Consider the following 15,690-nt stretch of genomic DNA (forward strand, 5'->3'; position numbering starts at 1 on the left):
AAACACTTTTGTCAATAAAAAAAAAAAAAAAATGAGTCGCATGTAACACGGTAGGCAGTCTACCGCTAAACAGTACGATTTCATCGGTGTTCGCATCGAAAAAAGAGTGTCCTCAGAGATGAAGCGCATGACGGCCTAGCTCTTCGGCCACGTTGAGTGATCGGTCGGAAGTCAGAAAACAATAAAATTTCCGAATCGCACTCAGTGGCGGAGCGTCCATGCCCTAAAAGGAAATGCGGAGAAACCGAAACTCAAGTCGGCCGCCCGTACAGTGTTTCCAGACCACGAAGAGGTTTTGCAACTCGCATCCACGTAGTTCCGTTTTTACGCAGAGGAGTTTGGGTTTGCCTTTTGTATGGGAGTGTCTGCTCCGACGGCCGTCGCTCGAGCCATGTCCACACGGGGACGGCTCCTTCGACACCGGAAGTAGTAAAACGTCACTTCCGGTGTCAAAGTAGCTTGCCCCACAGGCTTGCCCTGTCTGGGCGGTCTGGGCATGGCTCCTTCGACACCGGTAGTTGAGGGTGACATCACTTCTGGTGTCGCAGCCTCGTGTGGTGTGGCTGTCGCCGCTGTCACTGCCCTTCCCGAGTCTGCGACTGGTCAAGTTCTGGGTCGGTTTCACGCAAACTTTTTGCACTCATTTGAAGCGTTCCATTTGTCATTTGCCTGATTACTTATTTGTTTAACCATATTCATTAGTATTTACTGCCATTGTCTGTATTTTGCGCTTTGATCGCGTTAATTTGGATTTTGTATCGGGTTGTAAACGAGCGTGGTCGCACTCCCAACGTGCGTCGTGTTTTGGTAGCCGGTACTTCTCGTCGATTGACCGGAGGGCTACTGAGGTCGCCGCATCTAGTGGGATTAAGATTGAGAACTTGTTTCACGGTCTGACAGGCTTGCCGTTTTTGACGTTGCCATCGTGCACGTCGGCAGTAACAACACCAGCGTTAGTGCTAGCCTGTGCATTTGTCTGGTCATTAAAAACGACAGCGTAGTCACGCTGCCGAGATGCAGGTTATGAATGATTACTACCGGGAGCTAAGCTCCCTGCAGCGCGAGTTTTGTAGCAAAGAGGGGTTCGAGTTTCTCGGCGGCTTGGCCAACGAGTAGCAGCAGTGGATCGGTCGCGACTGCTCGGAACGGACGGCAGCCAAGTGACAGCAGCCCAGCTCGTGGCCACAACAAAAAAAAAAAGAAAGTCCTTTTTATTTCCACGTGCCGCTCCTTATATAAGCGCTCTATAAATGATGGTGTCCTCTGGCGAGCAATAAGATAACATCACCTCAGTAGTGCCCACTACATCTCCCCTTAGGATCTATAAGTCAGTCGCCTTGGCGGTCCAAACACACGACCGCAACGTGTGCGTCTCAGCCGAAGCCCTTCTTGCTAAGGCTCTGGTGATGATGCTGGTTGACCCTCACCAGGCGTAGACTGCTGTAAACTTGGTCCTTGATTTCGTTCACTGGCTGGCAGTTCCTCCGTTGACTGGCCTTTTGAGAAGGGGATTAGATGCCAAAGGTTTCACTGCAGAGTTCCCCTGGGCGTTTCCACCGCATATGACTGTGGTCACTGAGCGGGGCTGAGGATACTGCCTCGGCAATTGACGTCCTTAACCCACACGTCCTCCCCCTAACTTCAAGGGGATCGGAAGACTTGAAGTATGCCGGCGACTGTGGTTCTTTGCCTGTTGTGACGTGTTTGCGGCATCTCTTGCCTTGAAGTTCTGATGGCTTGGCAGTGATGGCTGAAGTCGTTCTGGTAGACCACGAAGTCAAGTTAGTTTTCTTCCCATTAACAACTGGGCAGGAGAAACACCATTGACACCGGGTGTGTCTCGGTACGATAGAAGAGCCAGGTTTTGATCGGTGCTCTTTGCAAACAAGTTCTTCACGATACGCACCATGCGTTCTACTTCGCCGTTATTCTAGGGTTATCGCTGGCTCCTAGTCTCGTGGCGAAATCTGTGCCTGAGCAAAGTCTGCAAACTCTGACGAGATGCGAACTGCGGTCCAATATCTGTCCACACGACGTTCGGGATTCAATAGCAAGCCATGCAACTCTTGACAGCTGAGATGGCTGCTTGCGCAGATGTAGATCCGAGAGAGATGACCTCAGGAAACCTTGAGTAGTAGTCTACAATCAGAACATAGTCACATCCTTTTAGCTGGAACATTCGGAATGGACGATGTCGAAGAGACAGCAGCCCGTGATACCCCCAGATTAACGGTGAAGTAGAGCGCATGGTGCATACCATGAAAGACTTGTTTGCAAAGAACTCTGATCCATACCTGACTGTCCTCGTTGCAATCCAAGTCGGCCATTCCGCCGGGTTGGTGAAAGTGAATGGTGCTGAAGGATAAATTCCCGACGCTCCGACGCAAACCACTTGGATACGGAGGTCACCTTCTGCCATAGTGACGGTGTTAGCCAGCTTCTGACACCATGTTTGGAAGGGACGACAGCTAAGTAACAGCAGCCCAGCTCGTGACCACAACCAAAAAGAAAAAGCCCTTTTATTTCCATGCGCCGCACCGGTTCTTATATAAGCACTTTATAAATGATGGTGTCCTCTGGCGAGCAACAAGAAAAACACCATCACCCTAATAGCGCCCACTATTGTGACGGCATCCACCCAAGCCAGATGGGCAACAAGGTATGGCGTCTGTGCCGACGAGCACAAATATAGAGACATCGATCGCAAGGATGGCTACAGTAGTAGCCGTACAAGTAGCCGTCTGTGCATATTCACTTGCAATGTACTTAAGAAAAAAATGTTGACTGAGGTGTTTGCAATGTGAAGGAGGCTTATTGCAGAAAAGGCACCGTGGTCATGTGAGCTTTCAGTTGCTCAACAAAAAATCCCCCCGGTGGTCTAAATATTCCTGTGCCCTCCGTTGCGTTTAGCACGTAAACCTAAAAAAATTTGTTTCAAAAATTTTCTTTTTGAGGGTGTATGAAAATTACAATCACCCTTATACTCAGTGTTCACAAGAACTTAACTTGAAGTATTTGTTTTTAGTACTTTGCAAGGAAGCTACAACTCCCTACCTCAAGTACATTCTCCAAACCTGGTCTTACTTAATTTGCATTGCTAAACGGTGCTAGGTTAACTCTGGAGAAATACTGCGAGGTACATTCTTACCTAGCGAGGTGCGTAAGCAGACGATGCATTGCTCCATATTGTCTTTGAGAACAATGTCTTTTTCATCGTTCTTAGAAGACAACAGAGTTTTAGAGAACCATTTTTCAACTCGGATTTCGATATCATTGGTTCCACTGGAATTAACTGCGCATGGAATGTGTGCATCTGCATGTCATATTGTTACTGGAGCTGGAAAATGGTTCCTTTGAACTCTCTTAACCATACTTCGTCTCGGATGTTTCGTACAGCTCTGGGAAACGCACAGAAACAAATGCATTGATCTGAGCACTGGTTTGTTTCGTGAGGGCTCAGGAAAATCTAGGCTCTTTCAAAACCCATGTGCCGATGTCCTTGGCTTTCCATATAGTACCTACATGCACCAACCTAACAACAAAGTGGTAGGCTGTTATCATGCAAAAGTGTTGATTTCTTTCGAAACCTCTTCTGGCCATTCCTCTCAGAGGACTGGCAGTTATAAGTGGCGTATAACTTTATGTTAATACATGCTTTGTACGCAATGTCATTCCTACTTGTTCTGCCCAAGAAGTAAGAGTTTGAAGGTGTGAAATTTATGCTGCAGAAGGTACGAGCACAGGAGCATGGTACGGAGTAATGACTGCTGATGTAATGAAAATGCAAGCCATGTATAGCTCATCGGGGAGAGAAAAAAAGTACTGGGTGACCTCTTGGCCATGTCTGATATTTGCCGCTAGTACCGCAAATAATTCCCATATTACACACTTGAGTACGTGTGCATACCATGATTTGAAAGACACTCAGAGTGGGAATGAAGAGGACCATCAGTTTACTTTATTTTTAAAAAAAAAGACTGCATTTATTGTACTTTACTTCAACTGCATTACGCCCTTTATACTTACTACTCACCTTGATGTACATAATTACTCTAACTTTACTTCAAGTAGTTTTTAGATATGCTTTACTTTATGAAACACTGCTTAAAATTTTAAATGGACACTAACTCAGACAATTAAGTTAGGCTGACAGTCAGGTTTGGTGCTCTGGTGTAGAGGTTAATAGTTGGGCACTCTCAGCTATCTGGGCAGGTTCTTGCCAAGTTCATGGAGTACTAGGAGTACTAGGGGACAACAATGAAGGCTTCCTCAAGCGCTGGCTGGACCATCAAAAGTGTTCCACCAGCCATGCTCTGTGAGGTTGAGTTTCCTCCACCTTGCTCTCCTGCTGCTTCCGCACCACCTCTGCCACTTGCTTCTGCTGCTTCCTCCCCTGAGAGTACCTGTGCACCTTGTGAAGCAGCTGCTGATCAGGTGCAGAGATGTCAGGGCAGAGATGTCAAAATCTGCAGGCTCTCCTGTACCAGGTGCCTGCATGGCCTCTGAGCTCGTTTTGGACAGAGGCCAACCAGTTGTCACATCTGGAAAGGCTGAGCGGAGGCACAGATGAGGCAAGCCTTCTGATGTGCCAGTGAAGTAGAGCCATGGTGCTGGGTTCAGGCTGGTTGGTGGTGTTTGAGTCCACAGCAAGGATAGTCAGGTAGGGCAAACCTGGGAAAGCATGCCTCTTGCTAGTGCAGAGGAGTGCCTGAAAGCCACATCTTCAAGGAGCACAGCTTCCTTGAGTGGAAAAGCTATACTCCGTTCCACCTTCGGTCCGAGCGCAGTGGACGCCACAAGCCATTCCAGCCGATCCAGCGCCAGGAGAAAATCGCGTGACCTGCCTGTTGGGCAGAGCGACACCTGAAGCTCAAGGTCACATGCCACCCTCTCAACGCTTGATTGGCTGGGATGGCTCCTATGGCGTCCACTGCGCTCGGGCTGAAGGTGAAATGGAGTATAGCACAGAGGAGTGCCCGAAAACCACTTCCTTAGGAAGCACAGCTTTTGGAGGGGACGGTGAGTGTGAAGCTAGTGCAGAGAAGTGCCCAAAAGTCACTTCCTTGGGAAGCACAGCTTCTGTAAAGGCCTGCGAGCAAGCAGCCCTTGTCACTGCCGATGTTTCGGGTAGAAAAGCTAGTGCAGAATGCCTAAAACCACTTTCTTGGAAGTCACAGCTTTTGCAGAGAATGGTGAGCATGAAGCTAGTGTAGAGGAGTGCCCGAAAGCCTCTTCCTTGGGGAGCACAGCTCCTGTAAAGGCATGGGAGCAAGCAGCCCCATGCCACTGGTAATGCTTCGGGTGGGAAAGCTAGTGTAGAGAAGTGCCTAAAAGTCACTTCCTCGGGGAGCACAGCTTCTGTAGAGGCTGGCCTTTACTAAGTGGCTTTTGAAGTGACAGAAACCAAGGCAGTGTGCCCTTTCCAAAGCAACGGTGGGAGGAGGGAAGCAGCGTGGGTGAAGTACAAGAGCACAAAGCGAGGGTCTCGCAGGCTGTGTAAGGCACTAAACCATACTGCCACTATTGCATCCCCCACCATTGCTTGGGATGGAGGAGACCTTGCATAGGGTGCCTCTTTTCTTTGTATGTGTCTGATAATCCATTTTCTGGCTTGGGGGAGGACAGCCCAGCATGTGCGACAAAGAGCAGGGCCACTGGAGGCAAGCATCCCGTCACAGCCCTGCTGCAGAACCATTTTCCTGCAGGCCAAGTTTAGCAACTATCCAACCTATCTAGCAGCATTTGAAGACTAGACCCAAAAAGAGTTGCATGTATTTAAAAAAAAAAAAGAAAAAAAAAAAAAAGCTCAAAGACATGTTCACTAGTTCAATCTGATGAATTTAAGTACTCCATCTAGTCAAACCAACAGCTAACTCCTTGGCCCAATGCAGTGAACGAGAGCTAAATGAAAAACTGATCGATATTCAGGCGTTCCTTAGCAGTCTTACAACCTTCCCTAGCAGCCAGGTGCAGCTCTTGTCGTAGTCAGTTGCACCCTGTGCAGCTTGAGAGGATGTATCTCAGCAGCAGCTAATAGACAACAATCGGTGGGGCAACTTTTTCCGAAAAAACTGCATTAGTTTGATCAAGTGCAGGAGGCAGACCACGAAATGTGACAGTTATAAGAAATCATGCACTTTATGGAATGTTCCACAACAAGGCACTTTACCTTAGTATGATAGGGGCAGAGTTAATTCCTCTCTACAGAAGTTATTCACTTACTGAAAAAGAACTGGCATGGTAAGATCCAACAGTTCTCTGTCTGATAGTGTTATGAATATTGTGCGGTACTTAACATGTAAAACATTTCCACATTGGGGTGGTTTTCAAGCTGTTCTGCTAGCTGAGGGACTAAAATTCAAACAGGTGAGAGATGCTTTCATTCAGCTATTGCGTACAAAGTTCCAGACCATTGGCAGTGATGTGATACTTGTGCCAAAGAGGAACTCGGGCCAGCATTGCGCCAAAACTTAATTTAAACAACTCGCAATTTGGCCGGAACGATAGGATTGTGCGAGTTTGCAGATCTTTAGAATATTACGTCATATAACATACTAACTCGGTCTGATTTCGCATCAAACACAGACATTACTCGTGTAAGCGAGTGCCATTGTGTTTTGCCCTTTTTCTTCTATTTTGCCGGGCGCATCCCTGAAGTCGCCTACGAAGCTAAGAGGGCACGAATGTTGTGAGGCTCTGTGTTAACACTGACTCCTCGGCATCAGGGGTCTCAAACGTGGATTCCAGCGCCATGAAGATGCAAGTTGCAACTGGCTGGCGTCGGACCGGATGCGACATCTGCCAGCCAGGCGAGACCAAGCACCGCGAGAGAAGAACTATACAGCAGTCTACCAGCGGGACTCTGAGCAAGAGCATTGTGCGATGGTGGTATGTAACCACCGTAGTTACCAAATTTGTAAATTTGGGAACTATGGCCTAAATTTGTACTTTTGACTATATTAAACCCAGTGTTTTTTTAATTGACAAAAGCTTAGTTGTCAAGACCTCATTTATTTTCTAGAATATATTTTATTTGAGACTATTTCTAACACTCTGAAGTTCCGCAATAATTTTTGCGTTCTGTTCTGGCGGGCTAGTTTCGATTGAGTGCGCTTCTCACCGCTCACTGGTGTACTGCAGTGAAGCGACAACCGCGGAGTAGGCATCGCGATTTTGTGTCTTGCTTCGCTGCAGCGCACCTGTGTGCTAAGGGGAAAGCATACCTCCAGAGCTGGACTGGACGATTTTTGAATAAAATTCGGCTTGTATGTATGATAGACTGACTGCAGTATTGTGGAGGTATCTTTTCCCAATTCTATATTTAGCAAGGATACTTCAGTATTGCAAATGTATTTATGTGGACTCTTCTTTAAGTTAATGTTTTATGCCAACTTTTTTGTTTAGTTGTCACTCTTATCTAGGTGTGAGTGAATTAGCGGTTAAATTACCAGAAGTAGAGAATGCAAGCTTGAGAAGAACCTTAACAAGTTCGGTGGAGTTGTTTATAAGAAGGCATATTTATCATTTACAGGCCAGTTTTAGGGGCCAAGCACCTTAGGGTCTAGCCTTTGTCCGGCGTCTGTGCTCACATCGATTGCCATCCCATCTGTCTTCTTAAAAAAAGCAAAAATGTTTGCGCAGTCGACAGGATTCAAAACTGTGCGGGGAGACCCCAATGGATTTCTAGTCCATCACCTTAACCACTCGGCCACGACTGCGGGACGAGTAGGGGGCTCTGAGATGTGGTAGTAACTCGAGCTGGGGATGTCATGGATGAAACGTTGCATGTAGCCGCTCAACGTCTATACAGGAGAGAGCGCTGCAGTCAAATGCGTATATAATTGCGTTAAACTTTGCATCAATTGGCTCAACGTTTATAGACTGTCAAACGCTGCTGTCAAATGCTCAAATGCATATATAACCACGTTCCATACCAACGCAACCCAGAGCTCGGCACTACCTATGAGCAATAAAAAAAAATCGGCACCATCAGCACTACCTATGAACAAAATCAGTATCATTAGCACCACCGAGAACTTCACCCCAACCAACATCATTCACCCCGTGGAGATGCTGTCATTTTTTTTTTTTGTTATGACAGTTCTAGGTATAAAAATATAATTGATGCTTCATAATCAAATGACAAGTGCTTTTTTTTCTGTATTAAGAACTGCAGTTTTATTACAACCTGTAGAACTTGAAGGAAACAAATTTAGGCACTCAAAATTATTGTATTCTAGCATTATTTCAGTGGGTTTGCGTACCTAAATTTACAATTCACCACAATTCATGCTGTCCTTCATCTGTCATCTTGTCACCGTGTCTGGTGCGTCTGCACGCAAGTAAACTGCTAGTTTTGTACTTGAGGAAATCAATCCTGCTGTGCAATCAATGATAACAAAAGGTTGCACATAAGTGAGAAGGCAAAGTAGACTCTGCCTAGTTGGACAGGTCAACACATGAATCTTAATGTAACATTTGCAGTGCTATGAATGAAAATGGAATGTGCGCTTGTGCTCCAAAAGTTCTTTTGGCTGCTCCAAGAGCTGCTCCAAAACGACCTGAGCGATTATGTCACTGCATTGGCTCTCAGTATCAAACATTGGGACACCTCCAAACTCTGTCTTTGCGTATGGTTAAATTGAAGATGTTCCTCCTGATTTTGTCAAGCAACTGTGCAGCATTCTGAAGTTACAATTGGCCACTATAAATGTTTTTATAAAACCTGCACAAAGTCAAGGCCAAGTCAAAGTCAAATTTGGGGGTTTTACGTGCCAAACCAATGACGGGCATCTGGCACGCCCCAGCGGAGGACTAAGGATTAATTTCGACCACCTGGGGATCTCTTGGACGTGCAACCGAAAGCTCGGTTACACGGCGCCTCCTCCGCAATAAGCCTCCGTCAGATTGCGGGCACCTCAGCCAGGATTCGAACCCGCCACATGGGGATCCGTAGGCCAGCGGTCTCGCCTCGGAGCCACCGAGGCGGCTCACAAAGTCAAGGCGGCACTCTGGATTGTGGCTTATTCACAATAGCTAACATGCAATACATAGAATCCGGCAAAGACCTTACCCCTGTAAGCTTCTGACAACAGTCAATGAGGACCCATTTACTAAACTGCATTCTAAAGGGAATGACGAAAGACTTTCTCATAATAAATTTTATTGTTTCTCAAGTACGACCAAAAGACTTCGCTTATGCTGTTCATTGCTTGTGCAGGCAGCCTCTGCTTTGTGCCGGTGCTGTTGGCATTATTCAATGTGCAGGTTGCCCATCCCTCTTTCACGAGGAGTGTCTAGGCAGAAAACCTAATTGTGGCATACAGTTTGCATGCAGTCGAGGGTGTATTGTCACTGGAATGCAGAAGAATAGGCAGAGGTTATCCTAAATTACTGTTTCAAGACCTTGAACTTTATTTACCATACCCGCCAAGTTCGGAAAAACCAAATCCGGGAGAATTTCTAGGAGGGGGGGGGGGGGGGGTAAAGGTTCTTTAAAAAGATATTGATAACAAATGTAAATGAAGACAACTTCATTATATTTATAGTGCACTGCTCATGCTAGCGAAGGACTGCTGTGCCTCGCTATCATAGCAGCCGTTTGTTACGACGGCAAAAACTGCTTATTTAAGTGCGAGGAGGGAAGGGGGGGGATTTGAGTTTCTTGGGAGATTTTTCTGGCAATCGTACAAATTGGTCAAAATTCGGGAGTCTCCCGGGTAATACGGGTAACTCGGCAGGTATGATTTACCCTTGTTATGTTTATTCTTGTTATTCTTTACCTTTGTTTTGTTTCCACCTGCATATTTCTTACTTTTCATTGTTAGAGTGATATGACAAAAACTGACTGATATATTTGAAAAGGCATGTGACCCTGCAATAAGTTGCAAATTATTATTACAATTGTGTTCAAACACTCATCGTTGCCAACAATTTCAGTAACAATTGTTGTAAAAAAAACTTGCTCTCGAGACTAATAGATGGATAATAACAGCTGTACCCTTTATAATGGGTGGCAGCTTCCACCTCCTAGCCTAAAACATTAACAAAAACTAAAAGCATCATCCACTGCCTCCTCCCTTCGGCGAGGGAGTCACCAATTTTTCTCTGGTCAAACCTTGTCAGCGTCAGCTGATTCCTGACAACACCGCAGTAAAATGTTGGGACACAAGTTTAATGAAATAATTTGCAACTGGTTATCAGGTCACACCTTTTCATCTGCAACAGTGTGCCCCCTCCATTTCAAATACCCTCTTTTTTTTACTTATATTCAGCATAAGAAAAGTACTATGTGCAGCTGCTTATTCCTATGGGGGACAAGACAAAAACAGCTTAGTAATTCTAATTTTTATGCTTTAGTGTATGGTGCTTTTAATGTCTTTCTTTTCTTTAATTTAGGTCTTTTGGAGGAGCCAGACTGCTAGAGAGTGCATGCTCTCAGGTGGTGGATAGAGAAATGTCTTCTGTTAGGAAGTTGTGAAAACAACTTACTTCTACAAGATAGGCACTCGTGCTCATGGATCAACAAGCTTCTTTTTTTTTTTTTGGTTAATGTTCCTTTTTCTTTTTAGTTTGCATTTAGTTCATTTCTTATTTTGTGCTTGTGGTAGGTCTTATTTTGTTGAAATAAACTTTTTGCATCCATTTCATTCATGCTATTCTTGTTGCAAAAACACCGGCAGCAACATTCGTTCAAGATAATGCTGCTGAACAGGTTACATTGAAGCAAAGCAAATGTGTCAAAGGGACTGACAATTGAAACAGTTAGCATATTAAACTTCATACTTCTTGGAAGGCGCACTGATGCGACTGCTGCACCAAAGGCCTCAACCTGCTATATGCTGCTAAAATCAACCAAAATACTACGATGAATTTGTGCCAACACTGCCTGAAAAGCTCGACTTTTGCTCGCTATTTGAGAATTGCTCAGAGCTTGGTACCTTGCTGGATCATTATAGTAGGATGGTGCCTGTTCTCAAAAATACAGACTATTGATTGGACCAACACACTATTTGATTTTACCTTCGTATCGAACAGGGACAGTACACTTAAGTTCCCTAATAGTCCTCATTATTTTAAGTTTGTTGAGGTGGCCACACTAGCTTTGGTGAGTGTACTTCTCGATAGGCTTTGGTGGACTGTGGAGAAGACACTCGTACTGTAAACAGGTGTTGCAGGTTTGCTTTCCTGCAACACACTTTCGTACTAGGGGAAGACTTACCTAATGAGCGGGGTATTAAGAAATTAAACATCTGGGATATGGTACATGTTGATCTGACAATAAAACCTTGCAGCAAAATTGCAAAAATTAACTGCAGCTATTATGTAGGTGTGCATGTGACAGGGCTGGGGCAGAGATACTACAAGAAGTATTTGGGGAATACAAATACTGTGATACTTCCATTTTAAGGCCCAAAATACAGATACCGAGATAAATTTGCCTTTTATGTAACGGGATATCCCCGAGATACTTCTGCAAAACGGGCGAAAAAGTATTCTGGAATGCAGATGCTTATAGAAATACATTTGTTGCCGAATGGCGCTACGTGAGGAGGGTATAATTCGTGGCGAAATACGAATGGTAATTTATGCTTGTGCTCCTCATTTTGTGCCATTTTAAGCATTACCCCCTTTGCTCAAACTCTTTATTTATCATTGTGCCGCTAGAAAAACGTCATCCCCCTTGAACCACATAGTTATAGAACGGTAAAGACTGCGTATGATGCCTGACAAAACGCGTCTGCCCAAAATTAACATTGTTAACCAAGAGGGCGCAAAACCAGTGCAGCCGCCACGTTAGGACTGGCGCTGTGATCCGCTTTCGGAGCGGAAGCACAGGGTGTCCGTATGCATCTGTTAGCTCTTGTTTCACCGCACCACGTTGTCTGCTACATGTAATTATTCGCAGTTTGATGAGACCATTCGGCATTTCCTTAGTTTTAATGTATAAAAACGAAGTCTTTTCTGTGGATGTTTCCTTACTCCAGTCTACTAAAAAGTTTTATGTATGAAATGCGTTTGTCCAGATTCCTTCACATTCATTTAGCAATAGTAGATTCAGGCCAAGTCTCTAGAATTTCGCATTTAGGATAGATGTGCAGCATCAGGATGATTTCATGTCTGGAGTTCCTGGCGGCCGTGCGCGGCCAGGAGCGGTCACTTCGAAGACGAAGGCCTGACGAGAGCGTTTTGGCCAAAACAGTTATCAACCGTCACTTTGGTGTCAAGTTGAAGCATTTATTCTGATTCTCAAGACAGATCGGCGTGGAACTAGCATGCCAATGCCGATTCTCTGCGTTTTTCCCAGGCCCACTAGTGGGCGTCCACAAATACCAGCGGAAAAAAGCATGCAGTATTATGCTCAGCTATGGGGCATGCAAGTGCTCTTGTATTAAATCCCAGACCTCTGCAATGTATCGGGATCGTCAGTCTGCATCCAAGAGCTACTCAAGGCGGGGGCTATCAAGAGTGTGATAGTTTTCCTGTGTCTTTTAAGAAGAATATGAACAAAGCACCACGTAGCATCAAAAAGAAACAATTTACACGAGTCAATCTTTCAACGCTTACCACAGGGAGCAAAACCTGTGCAAGCAGGTGCGTAAAACGCTTTCAGAATATCATAATTGAGCACATTCCTACCCTAGGTTAGGATCTTGATTCTGTGTCCACCATGGGTGCATTATTTTCATAAGTGAAAGGAAATGTAACCTCTCACTGGGCGTTATTGTTAAACATTGCAGACATTTGAGCAAGAGCTCCGAGAAATGGCACCACAAGCAGAGATGGGCGATGGGTGTTCTCTGCTCTTGTTGTCTGCTTCTGCACAGACGCTGAACTGACTCCGGAGCTGGTGCAAGCTTTTAAGGAACTGGGTCTGAACTCGTTTAGAACTGGGATGAATTGAATGTGCCAGTGCAGCGGACTGTGCAACTTCAGGGTGAATTGAATGCGCCAGTTCCTGCACTGCTGAACTAGTTCAGCCACTTTAGGCAAATCAAACAGGCCTCTTACGATGTTGTACACCCTCACTATAATAGTACCTTTGAATGTCAGTAGCAGACTCTCATCAGGCAACCACCGAAACGGCACCTTGTGTCAGATGCTGGGACGACGACCGGCGTGTCTCAGAAGAGCACGAGAACACGCATGCCAGTGAGCACAACAAGAATGTCTAAAACCACGGTCTAGAAACAAAAGGTAGCACCTGAAATTACATGTACCACCCATCTCGATGCATGGCACGCCTGTCAAGAAAGCCGGTTTGGGCACGACCGTCACATAGATAAGAAGTGCAAGACATCTTCTCATTGAGTTTTAAGCTAAGAGACTGTGTGAAAAACTTGTTGAACTGTACGCATTTTTCATGAAAGGGAACTTCTTGCTTTGAAACTCACAATGGCACATTTAAAATCTTATATTGTGACCCATACAAAAGTATTTAATATTATTGGTGCGACACTTTTTCTAAGCATCAGAACTGTCTACTTAAGTAAAGGTGTCAAATGCTGTCCAGCTTCACATTATTTATTCACGCAAGACAACCAAAGAGCTTGAACAAACATTCACTATATCAAAGCAGAAAAAATATGTAACTTCACATGTAAAAAAAACAAACGTGTTTCCCCTGTGAGTTGCAGTTTGAATACTAATCAATGTTGCAGGCCTTATCAGCAAAAACCGGCTAAAGTGCTCAGCGAAGAAAAAGAAAAAAAATCTTTTTGTGTTGGGATTTGTCCTTACAATGTGCTTCATTTGCATTGCATGCCCTAGTTAAGTGTCTGCGCATTACATGCCCCAGACACTAAAACGATAAATACCTCGTTGCCTGAAAAGCACGTTCTAGCTTCGATCCGCAATTGCAGTTTTGCGAATTCGCCAAGCTTAGTAAATTCTAAATGGTTTTCTTCTGCACTTGAATGCTTTAGGGAAAAGGATGGAATTTGAGTTCGATTTATACAGTTAAATTTTTGTAGGGATCGTTGACTTTGCCAAGTGTTAGCTACAAAATAATGCATTCGTCAAAAAAGCATAACACTTCAAATGTAACTATTTCACGAATCGAAAACAGCAGCCCAGGTTCGACACATTTTTACCTGTGAAACTCCTAAGGAAGGTGTGTTGCAATTTCTAGACCTTTCTCTATCTTTGCAAACAAACCACCTGTGCTGGTCATTTTCACCCCGTTCTAAAAAAGGTTTACTGCACTATACGTCCTCGCACTCAAAAGTCGTAAAGAGAGGCATAGCTCTTTCCTGCCTTACTTCAGCCCTAAAGAAGTCATGCCTCCACACCATCAAAAGCAGTTTTAATGCTCAAATTGAGAGGCTTACAGCGTCTGGCTTTCCAGCGCAGGTGCTAACCGAAGTGGTTGGAACTCTGATAAAAAAAGTAAAAGGATGCGAAAAAGCTGCACGTGATATCGACAAAAAAAAGAGTGGTGGTGGTTCCGTATATACACAGAATATCCCATAATCTTAAACAGGTAGCCAATAGGTACGGAGTCCCCTTAGTGATGTCAGCACCCCAAAAAATGGGTCAAATTTGTTCTAGAGTTCGAGCAAAAATAGAAAATATTACAAAACACAGGTGCCGCACAAAACACGTCCGCCCTTACGTGCCCTGTTCAACCAGAGTGGTTTATAGCATTCCCCTTTCCTGTGGCAGATCCTACGTAGGACAGACGGGACGGTGTATTAATGACCGGTTAAGGGAGCACAATCTTTCTCTAAATTCAACAGTGGGGGGTCACCTACCTCTGCATTGTCAAGCGTGTAAGTGTACACCTTCTTTACAAAAGACCTCGATAATTTGCAGATTCACCGAAAAACACACTCGCGAAATTTTTGAAGCCTTTAGTATACTCCGCTTAGGCGAGCGTTGTGTCAGCCATCCTTCTGTGGCTTTAACCGACAAGGAAATAGCCTTTCTACAGTCGTTCGAGTGTGGTTGATGGTGTGCGTCCTCCGCGTGCTCGGGTGCCCCCGTGCGAGTGTGGCCTCGGCTCGAGCTGATACCGAGGGCTGTTCTTTTTTCTTCCATCAATACATCGAGTTGTGAGTTTGCGCTTGTCTCTTCTCTCTTCCCTCTTCTCTGTACCTTTCTATTTGTGCGCAATTTTAACCATGTTCAATCATTACCAACTCGCCCAACTAACTACTTTACTTCGACACATACGAGCGGTCAAAAATACACGGCATGAGAACGACGCAGCAACCGGCAACATCACAGGAATTTCATAACAGCAGAGAAAAAAAAATTAAATTACACCCATTCGCTCGGTACAACTATGATTTTATTATGTATAAAGCAACACAAGAGTTTCAACTCACCAACGCAGGTTCGATGTAACGTTCAGCGTGCTTGGGCCGCTGGGTAAGAGCAAGGAAGTTTCGTCTAGTAGAGTATAGTTATTGCATTTATTCCATTCCTGATACGCTTATCGATCTTTCGACGAACCAATTCGAATGTCACCTTTGATAATGTTTGCAGAAAAGCCAAAAAAGTAAAATATCTCGCACCTCCTGCACCTTGTTCACAGGACTGGTGAGCGCCATGACACAACAGATCCGCAGAAATTGAAACACGTTTGAACGTAAACATAACGAATTTGTTTTGTATTTGCAAAGTTAATAGATCCTGTTTAATTAACAAAATTATTTTTTTAATTTTATTTTATATTTCTATGGACGG

At 44.8% G+C, this 15,690-nt stretch overlaps 1 protein-coding gene and 3 long non-coding RNA genes across 8 annotated transcripts in view; 2 read left to right on the forward strand and 2 right to left on the reverse strand.

The window, feature by feature from the left end:
• LOC115310914 overlaps positions 1-15,690 on the forward strand; it is a 159,543-nt gene that overhangs the window by 110,047 nt on the left and 33,806 nt on the right. The gene's annotated exons all lie outside the window — the stretch shown is intronic.
• LOC115331351 lies at positions 521-10,546 on the forward strand. 5 transcript variants are annotated; one of them, XR_003920440.3, is made up of 3 exons: positions 521-614; positions 6,726-6,888; positions 10,399-10,546. It is a non-coding gene; the product is annotated as an uncharacterized LOC115331351 (long non-coding RNA). The 5 variants fall into 5 exon arrangements; XR_006078194.1 differs by lacking the exon at positions 521-614 and adding an exon at positions 3,792-4,320; XR_006078193.1 differs by lacking the exon at positions 521-614 and adding an exon at positions 3,792-4,315.
• Positions 1,183-2,336, reverse strand: LOC121837555. Its single transcript, XR_006078195.1, has 2 exons — positions 2,295-2,336; positions 1,183-1,761 (listed from the first exon to the last, which is right to left on the reverse strand). It is a non-coding gene; the product is annotated as an uncharacterized LOC121837555 (long non-coding RNA).
• Positions 9,147-15,562, reverse strand: LOC115331352. The gene is made up of 2 exons (XR_003920441.2): positions 15,330-15,562; positions 9,147-9,354 (listed from the first exon to the last, which is right to left on the reverse strand). It is a non-coding gene; the product is annotated as an uncharacterized LOC115331352 (long non-coding RNA).

Source organism: Ixodes scapularis, unplaced genomic scaffold, assembly GCF_016920785.2.
Source record: "Ixodes scapularis isolate PalLabHiFi unplaced genomic scaffold, ASM1692078v2 PGA_scaffold4__175_contigs__length_147842914, whole genome shotgun sequence".
In the NCBI taxonomy this organism is placed as follows: Eukaryota; Metazoa; Arthropoda; class Arachnida; order Ixodida; family Ixodidae; genus Ixodes; species Ixodes scapularis.